The sequence below is a fragment of the Nycticebus coucang genome, chromosome 15 (genome assembly GCF_027406575.1).
Source record: "Nycticebus coucang isolate mNycCou1 chromosome 15, mNycCou1.pri, whole genome shotgun sequence".
NCBI lineage: Eukaryota > Metazoa > Chordata > Mammalia > Primates > Lorisidae > Nycticebus > Nycticebus coucang.
The window spans coordinates 19,635,981-19,662,580 of NC_069794.1; positions in this window are offsets into that span (position 1 = coordinate 19,635,981).

Sequence of the window (26,600 nt, forward strand, 5' to 3'; positions counted from 1 at the left end):
TTGGCGCTACTGGAGGACCAGTAACAGACATTATTATTTTAATAAAGAACTTAATCCTATTTACTACTTCAGTTTGAACTGTTAAGTTTTTTTTTAACTAAAATGGGTTTCAAAATATGTCAATAGTAGTTTGTGTTTTATTAAAATGTCTATTTTTCTGTATCTGTTAATGCAGACTAATATAACTTGCTAAGCATTGGATTCTGACAGTGTAGTCTAGCTCGTATTCATTATTTCTTTGCACAAGCAATGAAACAATGCATCAATCAAGACTCCTTCAACATAAAATATATTTCATACAATAAGAAAATTGCATTTAAATAAATGTGAAAAAATCCAAACAGAAAATAGCTTTCGCTAACTCTTTATGTTGACTCATCTTTTTTTTTTTTTTTTTAAGTTATTAGATAAAAGCTTGAATAGAACAATTAAAACTAAAATAATTTTGGGGGAGAGAGGCTCTTTTGTGAACAATGTTCAGTGTAGTAAGATTCCATTTTACATGTGACGTTTATATAGATGTATTAATTTTAATAAGCTAACAAATAGTACAGACTTTATGGATGAAATAATAGAAACATAAAGCAAACTGCTCAAGCCTGGGCTACTATTATTATGCAAGGTCTTTAAGAATTTAAGACAGGTATAGAAAAATGACATTGATTGCCACCCAGGACCAGATTGGCATGAGGCAATTTGATACTTAGAGATCTTTTACTTTTTTCCTGCTGCTGCTCAGTTTTATTGAACTGGTCATTGGTAAACTGCCTGGTGCTTTGAAGCTTCACTTGTATTATTCTACCATGTTAGGGAACATAATATGACAGTTCACCATTCTGCCATATCTTTTGTTTCCACAAAAGAGCAGTCCTGATACATTGTTTAAACAATTTCTCACAGTATGAATGTCATGGTTTTTTAGTACAGTGATATTTTCTAGCTATGAAAGACAAAGTCAAACATAGTCTGTTACTGCTTTTGATAACTTTTATCAAATCTAAGAAGAGTTATCTGAAAATATTTAATTCTCTTAGACTGGAACCTAGCATCTATGATGAAGCAAACATTACTGTATTGAAGAAATAACAAAGGAAAAGGGAACAGGAAATCATACAGAGTTCTCTTTGTTCTGTTTAAGATGGTCAAAGTTCTCTGGCTATTAAAACGCTGAGAATTTCAGAGTTTAAAGAGCTATTTAGAAATCATGAGTCCATCTCTTACAATTCCTCTTACAGAAAATGATGCAGAGATGATTCTTTGCCCTCTTAGTGCCCATGGCTTCTACTTGGCCATTCAGCCCTGGAAGTGGAGGAGCTGGACAGTATAGATGGTGAACATGTACCCAATTGAGTGTGGAGAGACCCTGGCCGGAGCGGATGCACAGAGGCAGTGCCCCACGAAGGAAGCAACACACTACAGGAGAAGAATTCAGGAATGATGGGGAAATTCATAAGAGAGTTTTCTGGGATTTTTGGAATTGCTGAGAGCTGGAGAGCTGGAAAGCTGGTAAGAAAGAAAGAGGGAATATTGACAACTATTTCTATGTTCTGTGTTTGAATCTTATTTTAAATGTTCTTTGAAGGCACAGGTAAAAAATTAAAAGTTACTCCTTGCTTCCTACTGGAGGCTAAAACTGCCTTCTTCAACTTCACAACACATCAGCAATGTATCAAATTGGTCTCTAAGATTGATAGTTTATAGTACAGGTATCAAGAAGAGTAAGATACTTATCTAAGGAGGTAATTTCTTCAGTCAAGGTGGTCAGGATGGTCAGATTGGATTTATTTCCTCAGTGTATTATTCCTTCCTTCCATCCTTTTTCTTTTCTTTTAGGACAGGGTTTTGCTCTGTCCCCTGGGCTAGAGTGCAGGGGAATCATCATAGCTCACTGCAACCTCTAACTCCTGAGCTCAAGTCATCCTCCTGCCTCAGTCTCCCAAGTAGCTGAGACTACAGGTGTGTGCCACTACGTCCAATTAATTTTTCTATATTTTGATAGAGATTGGGTTTTTGCTCATGCTCAGGCTGATCATGAATTCTTGGCCTCAAAGGACCCTCCCTCCTTAGCCTCCCAGAGTTCTAGCATTATAAGCCACTGCACCTGGCCAGTCCCTTTCTTTGTCATCCCCAATTTTGTCTCCTCTGAGCCTCATGCCCAGCAGCACAGACTGAACCACTGAAATGTATAAAGTAGCTGCTCTCCTGCAACACAAAGCCCAACCCTTCTTTTTTTTTCTAAACTTTCTTTCACAATAAAAGAATGCAAGGCAACATTTCTAACATGAAGTCAACATTACTAAATCAGTAGTAGAGAGAGAAGAAAATATTGGTTGGAATTAGTGACAACACCACAATTATCCTTTTTTTTTTTTTTTGCAGTTTTTGGCTGGTGCTGGGTTTGAACCCTCAACCTCTGGCATATGGGGCCAGCACCCTACTCCTTTGAGCCACAGGCACTGCACAATTATACATTTTAAGGAAATCTAGGTATTTCTCTGTTTATGACTATGGGGCATGTATGGAAATAAATCTCTGACATTTGTATAGCGCTCACCAGGCCTTATTCTAACTCCATCGCACAGGTTAACTCATTCGGTATTTACAATATCTTCAAGAGCTGGTTCTATTGGGATCATTCTCATTTTACATACGATGAAACTAAGTCATTGAGAATTTAGGTGACTTGTTCAAGTTCACAGTTTTGGTAAATAGAAGAACTATGACACTGATGCCAGAGAACATGTGCTCAACCACTGCCTGCACTGCTTTTATTGACTTAAAATAACATCTAATTAAATTCCTGTTAAGTGCTTTTCATATTTACATTACCATGGCAATCAATATAATGATTGTGTATAAATAAGTGCTACATAACTTACTGAAAAGAGAAAATTGCTTTAAGTAAGATTGCTTATTAAACTCTGTATATTAAACTATTATTTTACTGGGGAGGATTTTATTATGGCTGGCACCATGGATAACTAGCCAAGGTCATGTCTTAAAAGCAATGCTTTTTTTCAATATTGTGGTTCACATTAAAAAGGTTTAACTAGTATACATTAGATTGTGCCTTATTTTAACCGTACTTTTGTAATTGTCCTTTGGTAATGTAGACATTGCCATCTCCTGTGGTCTTTGTGACACAGTTTCAGGATGGTGTATGAAAATACAATAGAACTTCTGTAATTTGACCACCCTAGGGACTGTAGCCAACTGATCAGCATACAGAGGTGGTCAACCAGAGGAACTAGGCCTACTCTACTGATAGGTACATGTTGTGCTTGTTCAATCTGTGAAAATTTGGTCAATTTAAGGAGGTGGTCACTGTAGGGAGGTGGCCAACTATGGATCTTCTACTGTAGTTATCTTTTTATTCCTCTAACATTTATACTCATAGAGGAAAGCTGTTTTATCCTTTCTGAATTTCCACTATAAAATGGACACCCCTTTTCTTCACTCTGATTAAGGATGGCATTTCCCAGAAGCCAGAAGTATCTTTTTTACTTCCTATATCTGAGACAGGAGGAAGACTTCCTGGGTAAAATAAGATGAGATTGCTCCCAAACTGGACCCCTCCCACTTTCTGTCTGGCATGGAGTCTCATCTACTGAGATGGCAGTGATGCACAGAACAATTACGTCCAAGACTTGGTCCATTTCCTTATCGCCCTTTCCCCCAACTTCCACTGCTAATATTAACATGGCAGCCAGTCTCGAGCCTTAACCATTCCTGCTGGGGTCTAATCTGGGATTGCTGGTTTCTGTGCTTGTTAAAAATAATAGGACCTGGCAATATACACATAGAAAAAGTGAAGGCCATCTGCAGTATTGATGTTAGCAGAAACTGTGAGGCACTGATTCTTAACTTGGGTTCCAAGGCCTCAAAAACTCTACGGGTGAAATTCAGGGAGGTTGCAAAGTTTAAAGAGGACAAAATATACTTTTATTCACACCAATCTGATATTATTTCTTTCAATCTTTTTATAGGCCAAAAACTATAGTAGATATCTGTAGATATCTACCTTAGATATCTATTTGTAGATTATCTCAAAGTATCATATACACATCACTATGTTTTAATCAAAGTAACTATCAACTTACTAATAGATTTTATTGTTTAATATGTTAAACCATAGCACAGGCCCTACTATAATTTGTTTATATTTTGATTAACAATATTTAACATAATTGCTTTAATAATTTTTTTATCTTATGCATTTAAAATCATTACTCTGGGAACAAACAGGCTAAGAATCTCTTCCATAAAGTGATACACTGGGGGGGGGGAAGAGAACAGAAAAGTAAATTCACTGGGAGCCTTTTCTGCTTGCATTGTGGAAGTGAATGCTGAACTCCTGGGTGCCTATGCAGAGGGGATAAAGGAAGAGTGTTTTATGTTTTTATCTGGATGGTCAATCGGATGTGACCGTAAGAGGAGGCAGAGGAGAGGCTCAGAAAACAAAGTTTATTATGTTCTCAGGTTCCAGAGACAGGAGGCATAGCACATCATACAGGGCTGTGTGGAAAAAAAATACCAGGCTGGTCAGAAGAGGAAGGAGCAAAGGGCAGGTTTATGCCAGAGCCTTTATTTGCATTTCCTCTGGCCAGGTAGGGTGAACAGTTTAGGACTGGCTCATTTGAATAATTCCAGCCATCCCTAAGCTGTGGATGGTCTTTAGAAGCCTGGTCCCTGGCCCTGGGATGAGTCAAGTAGAGCAATACTGCCTCCTGGGGTATGTGGCCCAGACAGAGGAGGTCTGGCTCTGGGCCATGTTACTGGCCCAGCCCTGCTATCTCTCAGAATAGGGTAGCCCCAAGAGAAGCAGTCTTTCTCCAGCTAAATATTATTCTTTACAGTATATAATGTGTAGCATACTGTTACACACATACAACACAGAGCATCTGAAGGCTGTCAGCACAGACACCCAGATGATGACACCGCTGCTAACAGTTTTTGGCTCACCTCCTTCATCAGTGCATTGCACTTTTCCCATTACCTAAGGACTCTCCACTTTCCTTAAAGACATAGTGTTACAGTTGTCGCTTTCATTTTCCTCACCCCAGGTGATGGGCACCTATGTGGTTCCAAGGGGAGTCAGCCAGGCACCAAGGGTGGGCCTTGGTCTCTTGGTATCTGAGCAGGAGTTGGAAGAGGAGCTTCTGTCTTTTACATAGAACATTCAGTGGACTAGAGCTCCACCACTACAGACGTATCGTTTGATACTTGGTCCCTGTTCAATGTGCCTGAAAAACACTTTCTAGAACTCAGATGGGACTTCACAGCACCAAGGTCACAGGAGCCCTGAGACACCGTGGGGGCTTTCAGTCTGCCTCTCCACCTGCATATGTTGAAAAGACATCAATATTTATTCAGGTACTATTATATATGTGCTAGTACTATTATATATGTACTAAATAATAATGTCCTAGATTATGTTCCAAGAGTTAACAGAGTTCCTTTGTTTTACTGATACTGTATCTATGATCTTATGAAGAAGGGTACAACAGAATCACCTGTGGTATTTAAAAAATATTATAGACATTCCCTGCTTATTCCAATTACAATTTGATTACATAGATATTTCAGGATTTGAGGAACTATATTCTTAAAAGGGTACACGGATAACAAACATAACCCTCATTGAGAAAACTGCCTTATTGAGTCCAGGTATAATTTAAGCCTTTATGTCATTTTCATTACAATAATAACTATATAAAGTCATACAATGCTTAGGTGATATTGGCTAATGCTTCATGTGGTTATATACCCTTTCGTGTACAATTTTGGGAAAAAATTACAAAATAATCAACTCTACGATGTATATATAATTTCCCTCTATTAATTTGTTACATTAGAAAATACATCAATTAACTTGAAAAATGAAGAACATGAGGTAATCATTGCAATTTATGTACTGAGTGTGTAGCAGAAGTCTATGTAACAATATAGCTTTCCTTATCCTCGTCAGCTTCACTCAAATCCTGCACGTTTCAGGATCCTGTGTTTCAACACAGATCTCCAAATGGCAAGTATCTTTTACCTATTATTTCCATTGCTGGTCTTTGTGCCATCTTGATTTTCCTGTTTCCCATTTTCTTAATAATGAAAATATTATTCTTGGATCTCATCTTTTTGTTCTTTATATCCCAAAGTCTTCACATTTATCATCATTTATCTCTTTATCTGGATATAAAATATAATTTTATCCCTCAAACCATCTTCCACTGTTATCCTATTGAGTAAATATCATGGAACATTTTATAAAGTTCTAGGTACTATGGCAGACCTTGGATTTTCCCATCCTCTGAGGCCAAGAAGCCATTGTAAGACCAGGTGCTAAATGCTGTAAGCGAGGTGAGCCCAAGGTACTAAGTTGGGATGATTTTTCACAGGTTTGACAGAGGAGGTGATTCCTAAGCTTATTTAAAACCATCTTGGAAGCCAGCCACGTGTGACTAGCACGTATCCATCTGTATATCATCAGACCCATACAAGCAGCCGAATAAATGTTATTGCTAATTGAAAAATAGGGGAAATGTGGAGTTGTTGACAACTGAAAACTATCTGGGTTTGAGTACAGGCTGCGATTACTGTGTAAGTTCAGAAATGGGTTTGAAAATTTGGGGCTCGGAAATTACCTTCACTGCCATACAAAGTTTGTATATTTGATTTTAAGACAATGATATTACAGTTAGGGTAAGATTATTATCTGATTTACTTTTTCTAATGTCCACTTTGACTTCTTAGGCAGTTTTATCTTGTAAGCAGGCCAGACAGTGCTTCTCCCAGATTCTTACTAAAGTATCTACAGAGCTTTACAACATCAAAATGCTAAGAGAGAAAGCTGATTTCCCAGAATCTGCAACAATTTTTACTCTGTAACTGATAGAGTTGGACTGAGAGAAGCAATTGGTCTATCTGTTCATTCTTCTGTGACAGAGCCTGCAGACTCGGCCCATTGCAAAAAGGGTAGGAAAACATATCTCTCCCATGACCTCCATTTTTTTCTCAGACCTCCAAAAAATGTACTAAGAACATAACCAGATAAACCTCCTGAGTTGACATTCCTGTACTCTGATCTCTGATGACTGTTGTAAAGATTAAAACACTTCTCTCTTTTCCTTATCTTCTTATGTTTTACTTTGTGTCCAAGATGGCACTAAGGAACTCTTTTCCCCTGCTGTTTACAGGGAAATACTGGGGGTGGGGTGGGCGGGGGATGAGGACAGAAAGAGAGAGAGAGAGAGAGAGAGAAAGAGAAAGAGAGAGAGAGAAATAGAGATAGAATGACATTGACTCATTCTGTTGCCCTGGGTAAAGTGCAGTGATGTTATAATTCGCTGCAACCTGAAAACTCCTGGGCTCAAGTGATCCTCCTACCTCAGCCTCCTGAGTATCTAGAAACATAGTCATGAATCACAACTCCCAGCTAATCCTTCTATTTTTAGTAGAGATGGGGTTTCTGTCTTACCCAGACTGGTGTCAAACTCCTGACCATGAGTAGTCCTCCCACTTCAGCCTCCCAGAGTGTTTGGATTACAGGTATGGGCCACAAGGAACGTTTTCTAAAAATCATATGTATGCCAGACTATGTAGGTTATCTTAGCACATTTAAAAACAGAGAAGTTGTGCCAAGTGACATTTCAGACCACAGTGCAATATAACATAAACTTATTAACATAATTATAACATTTGGATCATAAAAAATAAAACGTTTAAATACACATTTAATTGTTCTCTGAATGGGCACTGACTTTCTAAGACTTTAATTCTGAAAAAAGAGAAAAAAGTTATATAGTTGACTACATTTAAAAAAACAACAACAAACAATTTGGTTGAAGATTCCCTTTGCTCCTCAGCAGCTTTCCCTGGTATTCCAGAATACTTATCACATCCATAGTGATACTGAAGGTTTTCAAGTCTGTATTACCCACCATTCTGTAAGAACCTTAAAGACTGCAACTGAGGATCTCAGGTCTCTACAGATTGCCTGTCATACATTGGACATTAATATACATTACTTTAATGGATTTTTGAAAGTCACAATTTAAAAAAGAAATGTGCAACAAATATGGAAATAATACAATAAGAAAACACTAATACTCTTGTAGAAAAATGCACTTAAAATTGTTCGGACTCTAAAAATATGTGAATTATTAATAAACTACTTCTAAATATCTAGAGTCACTTCAACTAAAAGAAATAAAATTAAATATGGATAACAGAAATTTTGCCAATCAAATTGGCAGATTCATACATTGCTTTAAAGGCTGGTAGTGAGAACACAGAATCTTTACAATCCTACTAGGATGCTTGTAAAAAGCCAAAGTAGGAGATAGATTATCAAGATTTCAAAACAAGAAAATAAAAACAACCTAAACAAAACCCAGTCATGTTCTTTATGATCCCATAGATTACTATAAACTCCAAATACACAATTTATAGGAAATGAAAGGAAATATGAAAACACCTATTCATGAAAAAAATCAAATATAATTACTGAAAATAATCTAGCCACAGTCCAAGCAGATTATTTATACATTTTCTCCACTATTGTACACAATTACATATAAAATGCATTTCCTACATAGTGATATTATAGGCTTAATATTCTACTTATTCTTGGCTACACTGTGATGGCTTTTACTAAGTTTAAGTAATCTCATGCATCTCATGTAGCAGGTGTATTTTGTTGGTATATGTAATCTGTTTTAATGTGTTTATGTATTGTGTTAATATTTTATACATGCATACACTGTGTTTGTGTATTCAACATATGATTTTATTATAAAAGCATATATTATATCTCTAATTTTTAAATAAAAATCAAAATATATTTATTTTATGTTACATATTTATACATATGTATAAACAGAAGCATTTTCAACAATAATGGCAAATCTTTTTTCCATTTCTGAATTTATTAAAAATCTGTTATTCTTATAAGTATGTTTCTGTGGCATATGTTTATAGGGGTAAGTCCTGTCCTCTTATTCCAAAATTATCTAAGTTTTATTACAAAATAAGGAATGGGTAAATTTTAATAAGTACTTTTAGAAGTCTTTTTAGACTATCATTATTATTTTTAATGTGCTTGGGTGAGGATTTCTAAAGTTCTTTATTGCTTTCTTTCCTGGAATAAACTCTATCTGATCAGGATGTTTTACTGTATCAGTAAATTTCTGCTATTGATTTGGCAATATTACCCAGTATTTTACACAGATGTTGACATGTGAGAGTATGATGGAGACAATTTATACAAACCTACTTGTTTGGGTTTCTTGGGCTAGCTTCATAGCTACAGATAATCTTTTAGAAATTTTCCATTTTTTTCTATGTTCTAGTCAGAGCAGAAGTAAATGAAATGGAAAACAAAAAACAAACACAAAGAATAAATGAAACAAAAAATCAGTTCTTTGAAAAGATAAAATAATTGATCAACCTCTTGTTAGATTAACCAGGAATAGAAAAGACCCAAATAGGCTCAAATAAGAAATGCAAAAGGAGGTATTAAAACTGATACCATATAAATACAAAATATTATCTGTGAATACTAAAAATATTTCTACACACATAAACTAGAAAGTGTTGAGGAAATGGACAAATTCCCGGACAGACAACTTCCCAAGACTCAGTTAGGAAGAAGAAGAACACCTGAATCGGCCAAGTAGGTGCAGTGATTTCACAACAGTAACAGTCGTCTAATAAAAAATAGGTCCAGATCAGATGGTTTTACAGCTGAATTCTAGCAGACCTACCAAGAAGAGCTGATACCCATATTGCAAAAATTATTCCATAACCTTAAGAAGGAAGGAATTCTCCCAGCTAATTCTCTGAAGCCAGTAATCCCCTTGATACCAAAGCCAGGAAAGGATACAATAACAACAATGGAAAGAAAGGAAAGGAAAGATTACAAACCATTATCCTTTATGAATATAGACGCAAAAATCCTCTACAAAATACTATCAAACCGAATCGAACGGCACATCAAAAAATAACCTAACAAGACTAAATGGGCTTCATCTCATGGATGAAAGTAAGGCTCCACATACACAAATCAATAAATACGATTTACCACATGAACAGAAGCAAAAACAAAGACCATATGATCATCCCAACAGATGCAGAGAAAGTATTCAATAAAATCCAGCACCTGTTCATGACAAAGCTTCTCAATGAACTACACATAGAAGGGACATATCTCAAAATTATAAAAGCCATACATGTCAAACCCACAGTGAATATCATATTGAATGGGGAAAGACATGTAATGAAACAAGGGTGCCCACTGTCACCACTTCTACTCAACATGGTGCTAGAAGTCCTAGATGACCTAGATAAAACATCAGGCAGGCAAAAAAAGAAATAAATGGTAGGGCGGTGCCTGTGGCTGAAGGAGTGGGATGCTGGCCCCATATACCGGAGATGGTGGGTTCAAACCCACCCCCAGCCAAAAATAATAAAAGAATAATAATACTAAAAATAAAATAAAAGGTAGCCAGATCAGGAAAGAGGAAGGCAAACTACTGCTCTTTGATTAAAAACAGTCTACTACAGGTGTCCTTATGATAAAAGGATTTTTTTCCTACTGGGTAGATGACCAGTAATGGGATTGCAGGATCAAATGGGAGGTCTAGCTTAAGTGCTCTGAGATTTCTCCATACTTCCTTCCAAAAGGGTTGTACTAGTTGCAGTCCCACCAGCAGCGAAAAAGTGTTCCCTTCTCTCCACATCCACGCCAGCATCTGCAGTTTTGACATTTTGTGATGTGGGCCATCCTTGCTGGGGTTAGATGGTATTTCAGGGTGGTTTTGATTTGCGTTTCTCTAATAGATAGAGATGATGAACATTTTTTCATATGTTTGTTAGCCATTCATCTGTCTTCTTTAGAGAAGGTTCTATTCATGTCTCTTGCCCATTGATATATGGGATTGTTGGCTTTTTTCATGTGGATTAATTTGAGTTCTCTATAGATCCTAGTTATCAAGCTTTTGTCTGATTGAAACTATGCAAATATCCTTTCCCATTGTGTAGGTTGTCTCTTTGCTTTGGTTGTTGTCTCCATAGCTGTACAGAAGCTTTTCAGTTTAATGAAGTCCCATTTGTTTATTTTTGTTGTTGTTGCAATTGCCATGGCAGTCTTCTTCGTGAAGTCTTTCCCCAGGCCAATATCTTCCAGTGTTTTTGCTATGCTTTCTTTGAGGATTTTTTATTGTTTCATGTCTTAAATTTAAGTCCTTTATCCATCTTGAATCATTTTTTCTGAGTGGAGAAAGGTGTGGGTCCAGTTTCAGTCTTTTACATGCGGATATCCAGTTCTCCCAACACCATTTATTGAATAGGGAGTCTTTCCCCCAAGGTATGTTCTTGTTTGGTTTATCAAAGATTAAGTGGTTGTAAGATGTTAGTTTCATTTCCTGGTTTTCTATTCAATTCCAAGAGTTTATGTTTCCATTTTTGTGTCAGTACCATGCTGTCTTGACCACTATGGATTTCTAGTATACCCTAAAATCTGATATGGTGATGCCCCCAGCTTTATTTTTATTACTAAGAACTGCCTTAGCTATACGGGTTTTTTTCTGGTTCCATACAAAATGAAGAATCATTTTTTCCAAATCTTGAAAGTACGATGTTGGTATTTCAATAGGAATGGCACTGAATAGGTAGATTGCTTTGGGAAGTATAGACATCTTAACAATGTTGATTCTTCCCATCCATGAGCATGGTATCCATTTGTTAATATCCTCTGCTATTTCCTTTCTGAGGATTTCATAATTTTCTTTATAGAGGTCTTTCACTTCTTTAATTAGGTATATTCCTGGGTATTTCATTTTCTTTGAAACTATGGTGAAGGGAGTTGTGTCCTTAATTAGCTTCTCATCTTCATTGTATTGAAGTATACAAAGGCTACTGATTTGTGGACGTTGATTATATATCCTGAAACATTACTGTATTTTTTGATGACTTCTAGGAGTCTTGTGGTTGAGTCTTTGGGATTCTCTAAGTAAAAGATCATGTCATCAGCAAAGAGGGAGAGTTTGACCTCCTCTGCTCCCATTTGGATTCCCTTTATTTTCTTGTCTTGCCTAATTGTATTGGCTACAACTTCCAGCACTACATTGAATAGTAAAGGTGAGAGGACAACCTTGTCTGGTTCCAGTTCTAAGAGGAAAAGCTTTCAGTTTTACTCCATTCAGTAAAATATTAGCTGTCATACATAGCTTGGTTTGTCACACATAGCTTCAATCAGTTTTAGAAATGTGCCACCTATGCCTATACTCTTCAGTTTTCTATTTAGAAAACTATGCTGGATTTTATCCAATGCTTTTTCTGCATCTATTGAGAGGATATGATCTTTATTTTTGCCTCTATTAACACAGTGGACAATATTTATGGACTTACGTATGTTAAACCAGCCTTGCATCCCTGGGATGAAACCTACTTGATCATGATGTATGACATTTTTGATGATAAGCTGTAATCTATTGGCTAGGATTTTGTTGAGAATTTTTGCGTCTATATTCATGAGTGAAATTGGTATGAAATTCTCCTTTTTGGTTGGGTCTTTTCCTGGTTTTGGTATCAGGGTGATGTTTGCTTCGTAGAACATGTTGGGGAAGATTCCTTTCTCCTCGATTTTTGGGAATAATTTCTGCAGTATAGGAATAAGCTCTTCCTTGAAGGTTTGATAGAATTCTGGTGTGAAGCCATCTGGACCAGGGCATTTTTTTTGTTGGAAGCTTTTTTATTGTTTCTTTAATCTCACTGCTTGAAATTGGTCTGTTCAGGAGCTCTATTTCTTCCTGGCTGAGTCTAGGGAGACGGTGTGATTCCAAATATTGATCCATTTCCTTCACATTGTCAAATTTCTGGACATAGAGTTTCTGGTAGTATTCAGAGATGATCTCTTGTATCTCCGTGGCATCATTTGTTATTTTTCCCTTTATCACTTCTGATTGAGGTTACTAGAGTTTTTACTTTTCCATTTCTAGTTATTCTGGCCAAAGGTTTATCTATTTTATTTATTTTTCAAAAAACCAACTTCTTTATTCATTAATTTTCTGAAGGATTCTTTTCTGTTCAATGTCGTGAATCTCTGATTTGATTTTGTATATTTCTTTTCTTCTAGTTGGTTTAGGCTTAGATTGTTCTTCTTTTTCCAATTTCATAAGATGGTTTGTGAGCTTGTTGATGCGCTGTTTTTTGAATGTAGGCATCTAAAGAGATAAATTTTCCTCTCAAAACTGCTTTTGCAGTATCCCACAGGTTTTGGTAGTTTGTGTCTTCATTGTTGTTATGCTCGAGGAAGTTAATTATTTCCTCTTTTATTTCTTCCTGCACCCATCTGTCATTCAACAGAAGGTTGTTTAATTTCCATGCCTTTGTGTGGGGTTGAACGTTTTTATTAGAGTTGAGTTCCCCCTTTAGTGCCTTATGGTCTGAGAAGATACAAGGTAAACTTTCAATTCTTTTGATTCTGCTGAGGTTTGTTTTGTGGCTTAGGATATGATCAATTTTGGAGAATGTTGCATGGAATGATGAGAAGAATGTATATTCTTTATCTCTGGGATGCAATGTTCTATATGCGTCTATCAAGCACAGTTGTTTTAGGGTCTCATTTAAATTTCTTATATATTTGTTTAATTTCTGTTTAGAGGATCTGTCCAGCTCTGTAAGAGGAGTGTTAAAGTCCCCTGTTATGATGGTATTATCAGATATCATATTGCTCAGACTGAGTAAGGTCTGTTTGAAGAATCTGCGAGCATTTAAATTGGGTGTATAAATACTTAGAATTGAAATGTCTTGTTGTGTTTTTCCCTTGACCAATATAAAGTGACCATCTTTGTCTTTTTTGACTTGAGTTGCTTTAAATCCACACGTAGCTGAAAATAAGATTGCAACTCCTCTTTTCTTCTGAAATCCATTTGCCTGAAAAATTGTCTTCCAACCCTTGACTCGGAGTTTTAATTTGTCTTTTGAAGCCAGGTGTGTTTCTTGCAGACAGCAAATGGATGGCTTGTGTTTTTTAATCCAGTCAGCCAATCTATGTCTCTTCAGTGGGGAATTCAAGCCATTAACATTTATTGAGATAATTGATAAGTGTGGTAGTATTCTATCCATTTTATTTGGTGAAAGTCCATTGCTTAGTTTTATCTTTTCCATCAGTGTGGAAGTTAGGTTCTGTCGTTTAATTTCTGAGTTATTACTTTGCTGCTGATCCACTGTGATGGTCAATGTGTAGAACAGGTTGAAGTATTTCCTGTAGAGCTGGTCTTGTTGTGGCGAATTTCCTCAATGCTTGTATATCTGTAAATGATTTAATTTCTCCATCAATTTTAAAGCTTAGATTAGCAGGGTATAGAACTCTGGGCTAGAAATTGTTCTGTTTAAGTAGATTAAAGGTAGATGACCATTGTCTTCTTGCTTGGAAAGTTTCATTAGAGAAGTCTGTGGTCACTCTGATGGATTTGCCCCTGAAAGTCAACTGGTGTTTACTCCTGGCAGCTTGCAGAATCGTTTCTTTGGTCTTGACTTTGGACAGGTTCATCACAGTGTGTTTTGGAGAAGCTCGGTTAGAGTTGTGGCGAGCTGGGTCCAATATCCCTCTGAAAGCAGTTTTTCAGAATCTTTGGTGATATTCGGGAAATTTTCATTTATCATATTCTCTAGTATGGCTTCCATTCCTCTGGGTCATTCTCCCTCCCCTTCTGGGATTCCTATAACTTGTATGTTGGAACGCTTCATAAAGTCCCATAATTCTGACAATGAATGCTGTGCTTTCTCTCTCTTCTTTTCTACCTCTTTAACTGAGTTATCTCAAGAACTTTGTCTTCTACCTCTCAAATTCTTTCTTCTGCATGGTCTAACCTGTTGCTGATACTTTCCATTGCATCTTTAAGTTCCCTAATTGACTGCTTCAGTTCCTTCAGCTCGGCTATATCATTTCTATATTCTTCATCTCGTTTATCTCTTATTTGATTCTGTTTTTGGATTTCCTTTTGGTTATTTTCTACTTTATTAGCCATTTCCTTCATTGCTTCCATTATTTCCTTCATTGTTTTCATCATGTGTATTCTAAATTCCCTTTCTGTCATTTCCAACATTTTTTCATAGATGGAATCTTCTGCTGTAGCTACCTCATGGTCCCCTGGAGGGGTTGCTCTGGACTGGTTCTTCATGTTGCCAGGAGTTTTCTGCTGATTCTTCCTCATGAGTGATTTCTTTTATCTGTTTCCTTGCCCTAATTTTCCTTTCACTTCCTCTTGGTCTTTAAGTTCCTGTGACAGTTTTCCACTGTTTTTGTCCTCCTTTTGGGGTCCAGAAGTCTTTGGCTGACTCCCTGTATCCTCAAACGGATGATTATAAGCAGATCCCACCAGCCAGAGATGCCTGGAGTCCTATCTCCCTGAACTCATGGTGCCCAGTTGCAGGGAAGCTATTACTCAACCACCATCTTTCTTGATGACTGCCTTGCAGAATGGCAGGAGATGAGGCTATGTGAAGTTACACCTGCACTGCTGCTGGCACAGCACTGACCAGAGACAAAGGAGTCCTGGACGGTCGGAGAAAACAGCTGTGCCACCACTCCAGCGAGCTGTAATTTCTTAATTTTTAAACTTTGAATTATTCTCTTCTTTCTCTAGCTTCTTGGATTAACGATTAAAACTGTATAGGTAGAAAAAATAACAGAATTAAATAAAAGTATTACCTAGTTGGCTTATTAGTGATTCTAATTTTCACCTTTAGGTTTTCTACATTTATGATGCTATCAAGAATCAGGATGCATCCCTGGGATACTCAAAAGGAAAGAATCATTATTTTTCCAGGTATCACTTGAATGAAAACTACAGAGGATGACGTGTAGCTGGAAGTGTATATAGCAGGACATTTTGAGTAATTCTTAACTTTCCAAACCAGATGTGATATGGCTATTTAGATGAACCTGTAAAGTGTTTAAATTACATAACTGTTAATTTTGTTATTAAATAATACATATATATAAGGTGTATGTACCCTTATTCTTCTTCAACCCCTAACTGAATCATGATGATGGGCAAATTTTATTTTGTCTTTTCTTATGTATACATGTGTTATAAATTTATATCTTTTGTAATCAGAATAAGATCTACAAGAAAAGATGTTTACTACCATTAAAGTTATTTATCAACTATAAAAAGAAGGAAGATGTTTTACAATTTTTTCTTTTTTAAGACAGCGTCTCACTCTGTTGCCCTTAGTGCCATGGCATCACAGCTCGCAGCTATCTCAAACTCCTCAAGTGACCCTCTTGCTTTAACCTCTGGAGTAGGTGGGTCTACAGGTGCCTACTATGACACCTGGTGAGTTACATCCTAATTTTTATTTTCTTCCTTTTTTTTCTTTCTTTCTTTCTTTCTTTTTTTTTTTTTTTTGGTAGAGATGGAGTCTCAGTCTTGCTCAGGATGGCTGGCCTCAACTTCTGATCACAAGCATTCCACTCGCCTTGGCCTCCAGAGTGCTAGGATTACAGGTGTGAGCCACGCACTCAGCCTACAATTTTTTCCCTCTTTTTTTTTTTTTTAAATTAAATCATAGCTGTGTACATTAATGTGATCATGGGGCACCATACACTGGTTTTATAGACCATTTCACACATTTTCATCGCACTGGTTAACATAGCCTTCCTGGCATTTCCTTATTGTGTTAAAGACATTTACATTCTACATTTACTAAGTTTCACATGTAACCTTGTAAGATGCACCGCAGGTGTAATCCCACCAATCACCCTCCCTCTGCCCATCCTCCCCCATCCCTTCCCTCCCTTTTCCCCTTCCCCCTATTCTTAGGTTATAACTGGGTTATAGCTTTCATGTGAAAGCCCTAAATTAATTTCATAGTAGGGCTGAGTACATTGGATACTTTTTCTTCCATTCTTGAGATACTTTACTAAGAAGAATATGTTCTAGCTCTATCCATGTAAACATGAAAGAGTTATTGTCTCCATCTTTCTTTAAGGTTTCATAATATTCCACGGTGTACATATACCACAGTTTATTAATCCATTTGTGGATCAATGGGCACCTGGGCTTTTTCCATGACTTAGCAATTGTGAATTGGGCTGCAATAAACATTCTGGTGCAAATATCTTAGTTATGATGTGATTTTTGTTCTTCTGGGTATATACCTAGTAGAGGAACTATGGGTTTGAATGGCAGATCTATTTTTAGATCTCTAAGTGTTCTCCAAACATCTTTCCAAAAGGAATGTATGAATTTGCATTCCCACCAGCAGTGTAGAAGTGTTCCCTTTTCTCCACATCCATGCCAACATCTCTGGTCTTGGGATTTTGTGATATGGGCTAATCTTACTGGAGTTAGATGATATCTCAAAGTAGTTTTGATTTGCATTTCTCTGATGATTAAAGATGATGAGCATTTTTTCGTATGTCTGTAGGCTGTGTGCCTGTCTTCTTCTGAGAAGTTTCTCCTCAAGTCCCTTGCCCAGCCTGCGATGGGATCACTTGTTCTTGCTTATACATTTGAGTTCTCCGTGAATTCTGGATATTAAACCTTTGTCGGAGACATACCAGCAAATGTCTTCTCCCATTCTGATGGCTGTTTGCTTGCTTTACGTATTGTGTTCTGGCTGTGCAGAAGCTTTTTAGTTTGATCAGGTCCCAGTAGTGTATTTTTGAAGCTGCTTCAATTGCCCTGGGGGTCCTCCTCATAAAATACTTGCCCAGACCGATTTCTTCAAGGGTTTTCCCTGCACTCTCTTCTAGTATTTTTATAATTTCATGTCTTAAGTTTAAATCTTTAATCCAGTGAGAGTCTGTCTTAGTTAATGGTGAAAGGTGTGGGTCCAGTTTCAGTCTTCTGCAGGTTACCAGCCAGGTCACTCAGCACCATTTGTTAAATAGGGAATCTTTTCTCCACTAAATGTTTTGAATTGGCTCATCAAAGATCAAATAATGCTAAGTAGCTGGATTCATCTCTTGGTTCTCTATTCTGTTCGAGACATATACTTCTGTTTTTGTGCCACTACCATGCTGTTTTGATCACTATCGATTTATAGTATAATCTGAGGTCTGGTAGCGTGATTCCTCCTGCTTTGTTTTTATTTCTGAGTAATGTCTTGGCTATTCGAGATTTTTTTGTGATTCCATATAAAATGAAGTGTTATTTTTTCAAGATCTTTAAGGTATGACAGGGGAGCTTTAATAGGGATTACATTAAAATTGTATATTGCTTTGGGTAGGATGGACATTTTCACAATGTTGATTCCTGCCAGCCATGAGCATGGTATGTTTTTCCATTTGTTAACATTTTCAGCTATTTTTTTTTAGAGTTTCATAGTTCTCTTTATCGAGATCTTTCACTTCCTTTGTTTGACAAACTCCCAAATATTTCATCTTCTTTGGCACTACTGTGAATGGAATTAGAGTCCTTAACTGTTTTTTCAGCTTGACTATTGTTGGTATATATAAAGGCTACCGATTTATGAATGTTGATTTTGTAACCTGAGACACTGCTGTATTCCTTGATCACCTCTAAGAGTTTTATAGTAGAATCCCTGGTGTTTTCCAGATATATAATCATATCAACTGCAAAGAGCGAAGTTTGATCTCTTCTGACCCCATATGGATACCCTTGATTGCCTTTTCTTCCCTAATTGCGGTGGCTAAAACTTCCATTACAGTGTTAAAGAGCAGTGGAGACAATGGGCAGCCTTGTCTGGTTCCTGATCTGAGTAGAAATGATTTCAATTTAACTCCATTCAATATGATATTGGCTGTGGGTTTCGTGTAGATGGCCTCTATCAGTTTAAGAAATATCCCTTCTATACCAATTTTCTTAAGTGTTCTGATCATGAAGGGATGCTGTATATTATTAAAAGCTTTTTCTGCATCAATTGAGAGAATCATATGGTCTTTGTCAGCCTACAATTTTTATTAGAAGTTCATTTGCCTTTGAAAAGCAATCAGTCATGTTATCAAATGCCATCATCCAAAAAAGGTGACCTCATTAAATATGTGGTGTGTAGATTGTGGGATACTCTAAGAAAACTGTTCATATTTTAATTACAGAATTCCTGTGGAATCTGGAGCGAAAAGCAGAAATTATACCATGGCCTAAATAAATTTTTCCACATTTTTATAAAGTTGAGGGAATCAGAAATTTCTTCTGCTTTTGAAAGGTAGACCATTCAAGGCCCTATGAAGTCAGGTGGAAGAAGGCAGTTTTGCTAAGAAAGTATTACTGGGCCTTCTGGTTTGAATGTGTGATTGATGTACCAGATGGTTCTTCTCTCTTCCTTCAGCTTGGATCTGTTCCTGATACTCACTTTCTAAGGTCCCATATGGTCCCACACTCGGAAGTTACGTATGGCTTGAGGATGACAAGGTTTTATATTACTATATAATTTTATAAAAGGCCAAAATTCATACATGTTTTATTATACCATCCACATGCTAAAAAGACTATATTTCCAAGTAGTCACCTCAAACCCCAAAGGTTTTGCCATTGCAACAGCAATGCAAAAAAAAAAACGTTGAAATGGTTGGTATAATCACCTGGGTGAGAAATGATGAGGACAGAACTACTGCATTGGTGGGACAGGTGGAAGAGCATAAATTAGTTTTCAGAACCAGTTAAAACCAACAGATTTAATAATGGGCTATAGATCAGACTGGATGTCATGGGTTGGAGTTAAGGTTAGTGATGTCTAGCAGGCTTCTGTCTTGGCAGATAACTTTTCTGAAGGTTGTATTTATTGATATTGAACAAGTGGAAGACATAAAACAACAAGATCAGTTATGCAAGTCTGGCTTTACATTGCCCATGGGTTGAGGTGACTATGTAGATCCCTATTCTGGAATCCAGGAGAGTATTATAAATGCGTGTATTCAAATGATCTAATCAGAACAGCCACAAATGAGGTCAGAAGAGTAGATTAGCTCAGCCATGGAGACCGGATAGAGAGGAAAGCAAGTTCAACTGAGAATTTTGATGAATACAAGAGAAGCCTTTGATATAGGCACAGAAATCTAAAAGTAGAAAGAATAGAGAGAATGTCATGGAAACCAAAGATGTATCAATGATGAGAGAGTGGTTGACAGTGTTTAATGTGTCAAACAGGTTATCTAAAAAAAAAAAAAAAATACTTCTTCACCATAGAGCCAAATAACACAGTGAAACAGGCAAAGAAATCTACTGGGTATTATGTGAGTCCAGAATGGGAAGGTCACTGTGTTAATAAATCAATGCCAAGCATGGAAATGAAAGAAAACTATTTCAATGCATTTTAAATAAACCCAAATTCCTTTAAAATTGATGATTTCTTCTGATATAAATAGCATGCTGGTGTCATTGGTCAATTTGAGCCTCATCACTGATCTAGCCTATTTTTTTTCCATTTACCATTCACTTACAAAATAACTTAGTTTTTTTTTGTTGTTGTTTAATTTCATGCTCTTTAAATATAAACTCTCCTTTTCAATTTTAGAATGTGAAAAAATATAAGGTTCCAGCAAATTTCACAGGCATAGTCTCTGTCATTCTTCCTGATTTTTATTTTCTCTTAACAATCCTTATTTTGAGACATCTTTTTGAATCATCATGTACCCTCTTCCGGGCGAGGACCATCTTACCTCTTTCCGTATTTGCAGCACTGAGCTAACTGCCTCCATTTCAATCTGAGTTTGATGAAATATAAGTTTTTAATAGGTGTTATTCACTTCCTTCACTCTACACTTAAAGTCAGTATTTTCAAGGGGATTTGTGGAATATTAGTCATACCAAATTCTCAAAGTTAAAAAATGCTTCTCAGTAAACAAGTTTGGCAAACCTTATAATTTATTTCACTTTTTGGAGATTCCTAATTTAACACAGCAAAAACTCTGAGAATTTACAAATAATTTAATATTTTAAATAAATACATATTAGTATTTTGTAGTACTAATTAGAAAATGATAAACTCTTTAAATATCTGAAAGTTATTTGTAGTTTGCCCTTCAGAACATCTTCAGATACTTCTTTGACTTTTCTCTCCCTCACCAACTGGTCTACATTTTGATTAATTTTCTATTTCCATAGAGGATTTCATAGTTCCCATTTTTTTTGTTTGTTCTTCTCACATTATTCTCACACAGGCAGTATTGCTTCTTACACCTCCTACCTCCTACTGTTTCTCCATACCAAATGAGTTTAACATCTAGACTTTATCTGAAGAGCCCTTCTGTTTCACTGCAGTGAAACAATTTTCATGCTCTGCCACGCCAAATCTAAATCAAAATGTTAAATAAAAACAGGTTGCTTTCTTCAGGTCTTTACATGAAGCCTTTGTCATAGTCTTGGTAGCTCCTTCATTGGAAATTATTTTCCTATGTGTGAGTAAAATATGGTAGCTCTCTGGTTTTGTAAAGTAAATGACTTTGGAGAAATTTTTTGGTTGCTAAACCTTTTAAGTTTTGCCTTTTATTTCTCTGAAATTATCTGCTTAATCGGGCCAATTTTGGCTTTGAAAAATGCAGGAAGGTTTTGAGATCCTAGTTTTTAGATAACCAGCATCTTTTTTTTTTGTTTTTTGAGACAGAGCCTCACTCTGCCACCCTCCGTAGAGTGCTGTGGTATCACAGCTCACAGCAACCTCCAGCTCTTCGGCTTAGGCAATTCTCTTGCCTCAGCCTCCTGAGTAGCTGGGACTACAGGCACCAGCCACAGGCTCGACTATGTTGTTGTTGTTGTTGTTGCAGTTTGGCTGGGGCTGGATTCAAACCCACCACCCTCGGCATATGGGACAGGCGCCCTACTCACTGAGCCACAGGCACCACCTGATTACCAGTGTCTTTAAGTAACTACCATAGTTTAGGTGAAGGAGAGACACTGAGAACCCTTATCTGTCATCTACTGGGCTGTATTATGTGCTTCAATATCATGTACCTGGTTTTGAGAACATAAGTATGAATATCACTAATATTTATAATTAGCACACAATCTAAAATACATCATCAGCATTGCTTTCTGTATTTCTTTTGCTCAACAGTAGAGTTAAAGCTCCATTTGATTACTTTCCAAGAGTAGACATGACTCTAACATCCGTAGGGACATTCATCACTTGTCTTTATTTAGTTGATCTCAAAAATAAATAAAGAAAAACAAAACCTAAAAGCCCAGAAGAAACAGATTGGGCATGTGTTTCTTTCCTGCCTCGCTGGTCAAAACATTACCAGGATAGTGATTATGCTGTTTATACTTTTGTTGCTGCTGCCGTTAATGATATATACGTATTAGTATTTCAAGTTCCAGAAATCAAGCAGTTTTTACATAAAATAAATGCATAAATGTTAAGTGTACCTTTATTGAGTTTCTGAAAGACAGGCATACTGTGTAACTTAAATACCAATTAAACTACAGATGTCAAATAAATTTTTAACTACTACCCTGTTTCCCCAAAAATAAGACAGTGTCTTATTTTAAGGTGTGCTCCCAAAGATGCGCTAGGTCATTTTCAGGGGACGTCTTATCTTTCCTGTAAGTAGGTCTTATTTTTGGAGGATGTCTTATTTTCGGGGAAACAGGGTACCTTTTCAGGTCTCATATAGGTAATCTACCTTTGGATACATGTTAGTTGGTGCATAAGTCTTTACTTCTGGCCTCTGCATCCTGATCCAAGAGGCAGATAACAGAAACCCATTTTGACATCCAAGTATTTTTGTACTTGGGTAAAATTAATTTATAAGCTTGCTCTCACTTCATACATGCCATGAACTTTATAGATATTATGAACTATTTATCAAACTGATGATGATATTGTCAGAGCTATAAATGCCAGAGACAGGCCAAATCAATGAGATGCACTGTATGCCTGCAGCCAGCATTGGCCAACAGGGCCCAATTCTTCTCCTCGACAACGCCTGACCACACGTCACACAACCAATGTTCCAAAAGTACAACTCGGACTTTACTTAACAAATGCAAATATGTAATCTAATCATATGGGTCCTTATATTAATCAGAAATTTAGAAAATTTTGAACAAATTTGGCTATGAAGTTTCGCTTCATCTGCTATATTCACCTGACCTCTCCAACCGACTACCACTTCTTCAAGCATCTCAATAACTTTTTGTAGGGAAAATGCTTCCGCAACCAGTGGATACAGAAAATGCTTTCCAAGAGTTTGTGGAATCCTGAAGCAGGGATTTTGATGCTACAGGAAGAGACAATAATGTGTGGATTATAATGCTTCCTATCTTGATTGATAAAGATATGTTTGAGCTCAGCTATAATGATTTAAAATTCATAGCCCAAAACTTCAATTACTTTTACACCAACCTAATAATGTATTTTTTGGTGCTAAAGAATTCCGTTGCATACAGTAGTTTAATAAGTAATGGTAGTTTGTGTATCTGGATGATAATGCTTACTTCCTACTGAAAATGCATTAAAACATTGCTAAGACTCTTATTTGTTCATTTATTAAATAAGAATTCTATTATTAAAGTGAAACAGCATATAAGTAGACATGTACAACCAAATGTATTTAATAATATAAATGGCATAAAACTAATTATAGAAACATCACAAGTACAGATTTAAAATGCTTAAAGTCAAAACACTGAAAAAAACATTTTTCTTTCTTTAAAGAACAGACACATCTGGCTTAAGAAACAAGAAAGCAAGGAGTTGCAGTGGCTTATGCCTGTTATCCTAGCACTCTGGGAGGCCGAGGTGGATGGGTTGCCTGAGCTTACAAGGTCAAGAACAGTCTGAGCAAGAGAGAGACCCCATCCCTAAAAATAGCTGGGCACTGTGGTTGGTGACTGTAGTTACAGCTACTTGGGAGGCTGTGTCAAGAGAATCGCTTGAGCCCAAGAGTTGGAGGTTGCTACGATCTTGGCACTCTACCAAGGGTGACATAGTGAAGCTCGTCTTAAAAAAAAAAAAAAAAATAGAAAAAGAAACGAGGAAGGGGCGGTGGCTGTGGCTCAAGGACTAGGGTACTGGCCCCATGTACTGGGGGTGGCAGGTTCAAACCTGGCCCCAGCCAAAAACTGAAAAAAAAAAAAAAAAAAAAAAAAAAAGAAGAAGAAGAAAGAAAAGACACGAAAAAGCGTTCAGTGTACTTGCATTATAGTTGTCAACAATATTTTCTGTTATAGGAAAATAGATAGATATATAAAGCTTCCAATGCCAAGGTATACTTTTTTCTTTTTTATAAAAGAAACTTACCCTGTCCTACCTTTAACTTCCAGCCCCAAACTCTTCTTTAACAAGAATTTTTTAATCACTTTCAATCAGAATATAGAATGGGAAAAAAGTAAACTGTTGAAGAATATAAAATGGAAAAATACTTTGTTCTATAACACGCTTCATTATCTCCTCCGCTGTTAATTGGCAATTAGTTTAACTTTATAGTTATTTTTCTTGAAAGATGTATTGTACACATTTGCTAAATATTCAAACTCTATATTGAATCCAGACAAATACCATCATTTCAATGCCAGGAAGTGGCATGAGTGATAGCGAAACATACAGATAAATTTTAACTTGAGTTAAAAAATTGGTTGAGTTTAACTTGGTTCCACGGTTTTGAACAGAGGTGCACTAACTCTGCCTTCAAACCCTCAGAGAGAAAGAATAGCTCACAAGGAGATGGACCCCAACTGGCTTTCCTTGAATGAGAATTATTAACTTCAGTCAAAAAGAACTTTTTATGAAGAGAAAATAAAGATGACCCACAACCTTCCTTGTCACAAAAATAAAGAAGATATTTTAGCCCTGTTAGCATAATTACATAAGTAACTAAGCCAGACAGGTGAGCAGCAGGATGGCAGGGTAGTTCTATGCCCTGTTTGTTACTCACTGACTTGGTGAAGCAGAAACAATAATGATAACCATACCTTTTCTAGAATGTAGGATGCACCTTACTCAATAGAGCTCATAATTAGGGGAGTTCCCAAGAGTTAACCAATTGATTTATTATTATTATTCAACTGGTAATAAATTTTTACTTTCAGAAATGACAGCATTAATATTTTAGATATAGTCAGAAAAGTACTGTGTAACTGTATTAGAAAAGGCTCCCCATTGGAGGTATTTTATCATATGTTTAAAATGCTTATCTCTGAATTTCATTCATTACCCTGTGCTCTCATCACTTCAAACTTTATAATTTATAAAGCAGTTTTTATATTATTAAATACACACAGAAATAAAACCATAAGGTAACAATTCCTGGAAGAGCCATGGAATGGGTAAGGTATTGAGATTATACCACATGGAGTGGACAAAGATAAGCAAAGTGAGGACAGTTCTAAAGTTTTTATGATTATTTTTTAAGAGTAAACTATGACTAGTCACCACTTGTTCACATAATAGTGTGTATATGTATCTGGCTTAGAGCATGATAACTCTTACACATAATTAATATTTCTGAATATAACTGTCATTAATTTTAAAAACTTGTATGGGAAATTAGAAAACATAAAAAAAAGCTCAGATTTTATGGCATGGCAGTTATTTAAATAAGAAATTTCTAAATTGTTTAGCATAGCTTAAATATGAAATATGCATATATTTGCATATATAATTTATATATTAAGATATTTATTTAATTTATATTTTTTAAATATAGAGGAAATGCCTAGCGTATGAGACCTTTAATGTCATTTTGATAACTTTAATTCTATAATTCTTACTTGGTGCATTTACTTCTACAATTTCATTTTATTTAATTAAAAAGGATGATTTTTCTTATTCTAAACCATTTGTGCTTTTTATCCTAATCATTTTTAATATCATTTCCCTGAACATACATTTTTTTTTTATAAATTGTTCCCAACTAAATTTTAGGTTTGATCTGAAAAAGTAATAGCCATCATAATGATTTTGCTTTATAATTTCTGATTTTTTATTGAAATAGTTTTACATTACAAAGAACGAACAATGAATAGAATATAAGAAATGTTCACAGTGAGTTCTATGACCTTTCCCTTGGAGGCAGGTTTAAATGCTAAATTGCCATATTGATTATAGAGAAGAATAGATCTTTAAAGGTTGGCTGTCTGGGGCTGTGCTATCAGGGCATAATTAATTTATCCAGTCTGAGGTTGACAAGTTCACCATGTGTAAGAAAAGAATTCCTTTAAAATTCCATTTCATTCTTGGCAACTCATTTTGAGTTTTTCCTAGTGATATCAGCAAGTCACTGAGGGAGACTTACTGCCTTGCACATCTGCCTCCAAGAAGACTGTTCTCCGTGCTGACAACAAACACGCAAAAAAAATCCCTTAAACGTCAGCATCAACTTCAGGACTTTGTGGATAGCAGAAATTTAGAGTATTATCTTTCAAACATAAAGTCTTTCCTTAGAGTTATACTTTTCTCCAAAGCACTAGGAAAGAATATGTTTATTATTATTTTAGGCAAACTTTCTCTATTCTCTTTTTTCTTAAGAAAGTACAACTCATTGTCCCTGGCATTAATATTTCCTTTTCAGTCTAAATGTTTTGTCATTTTCTCATTTTAAAATATCAACAAACAATCTATTTGCCCCAAATGTAAATGCACCTTGCATCACAATGGAAGGTTTTTTCTGAAACGAGAAAAATTGTTTAACT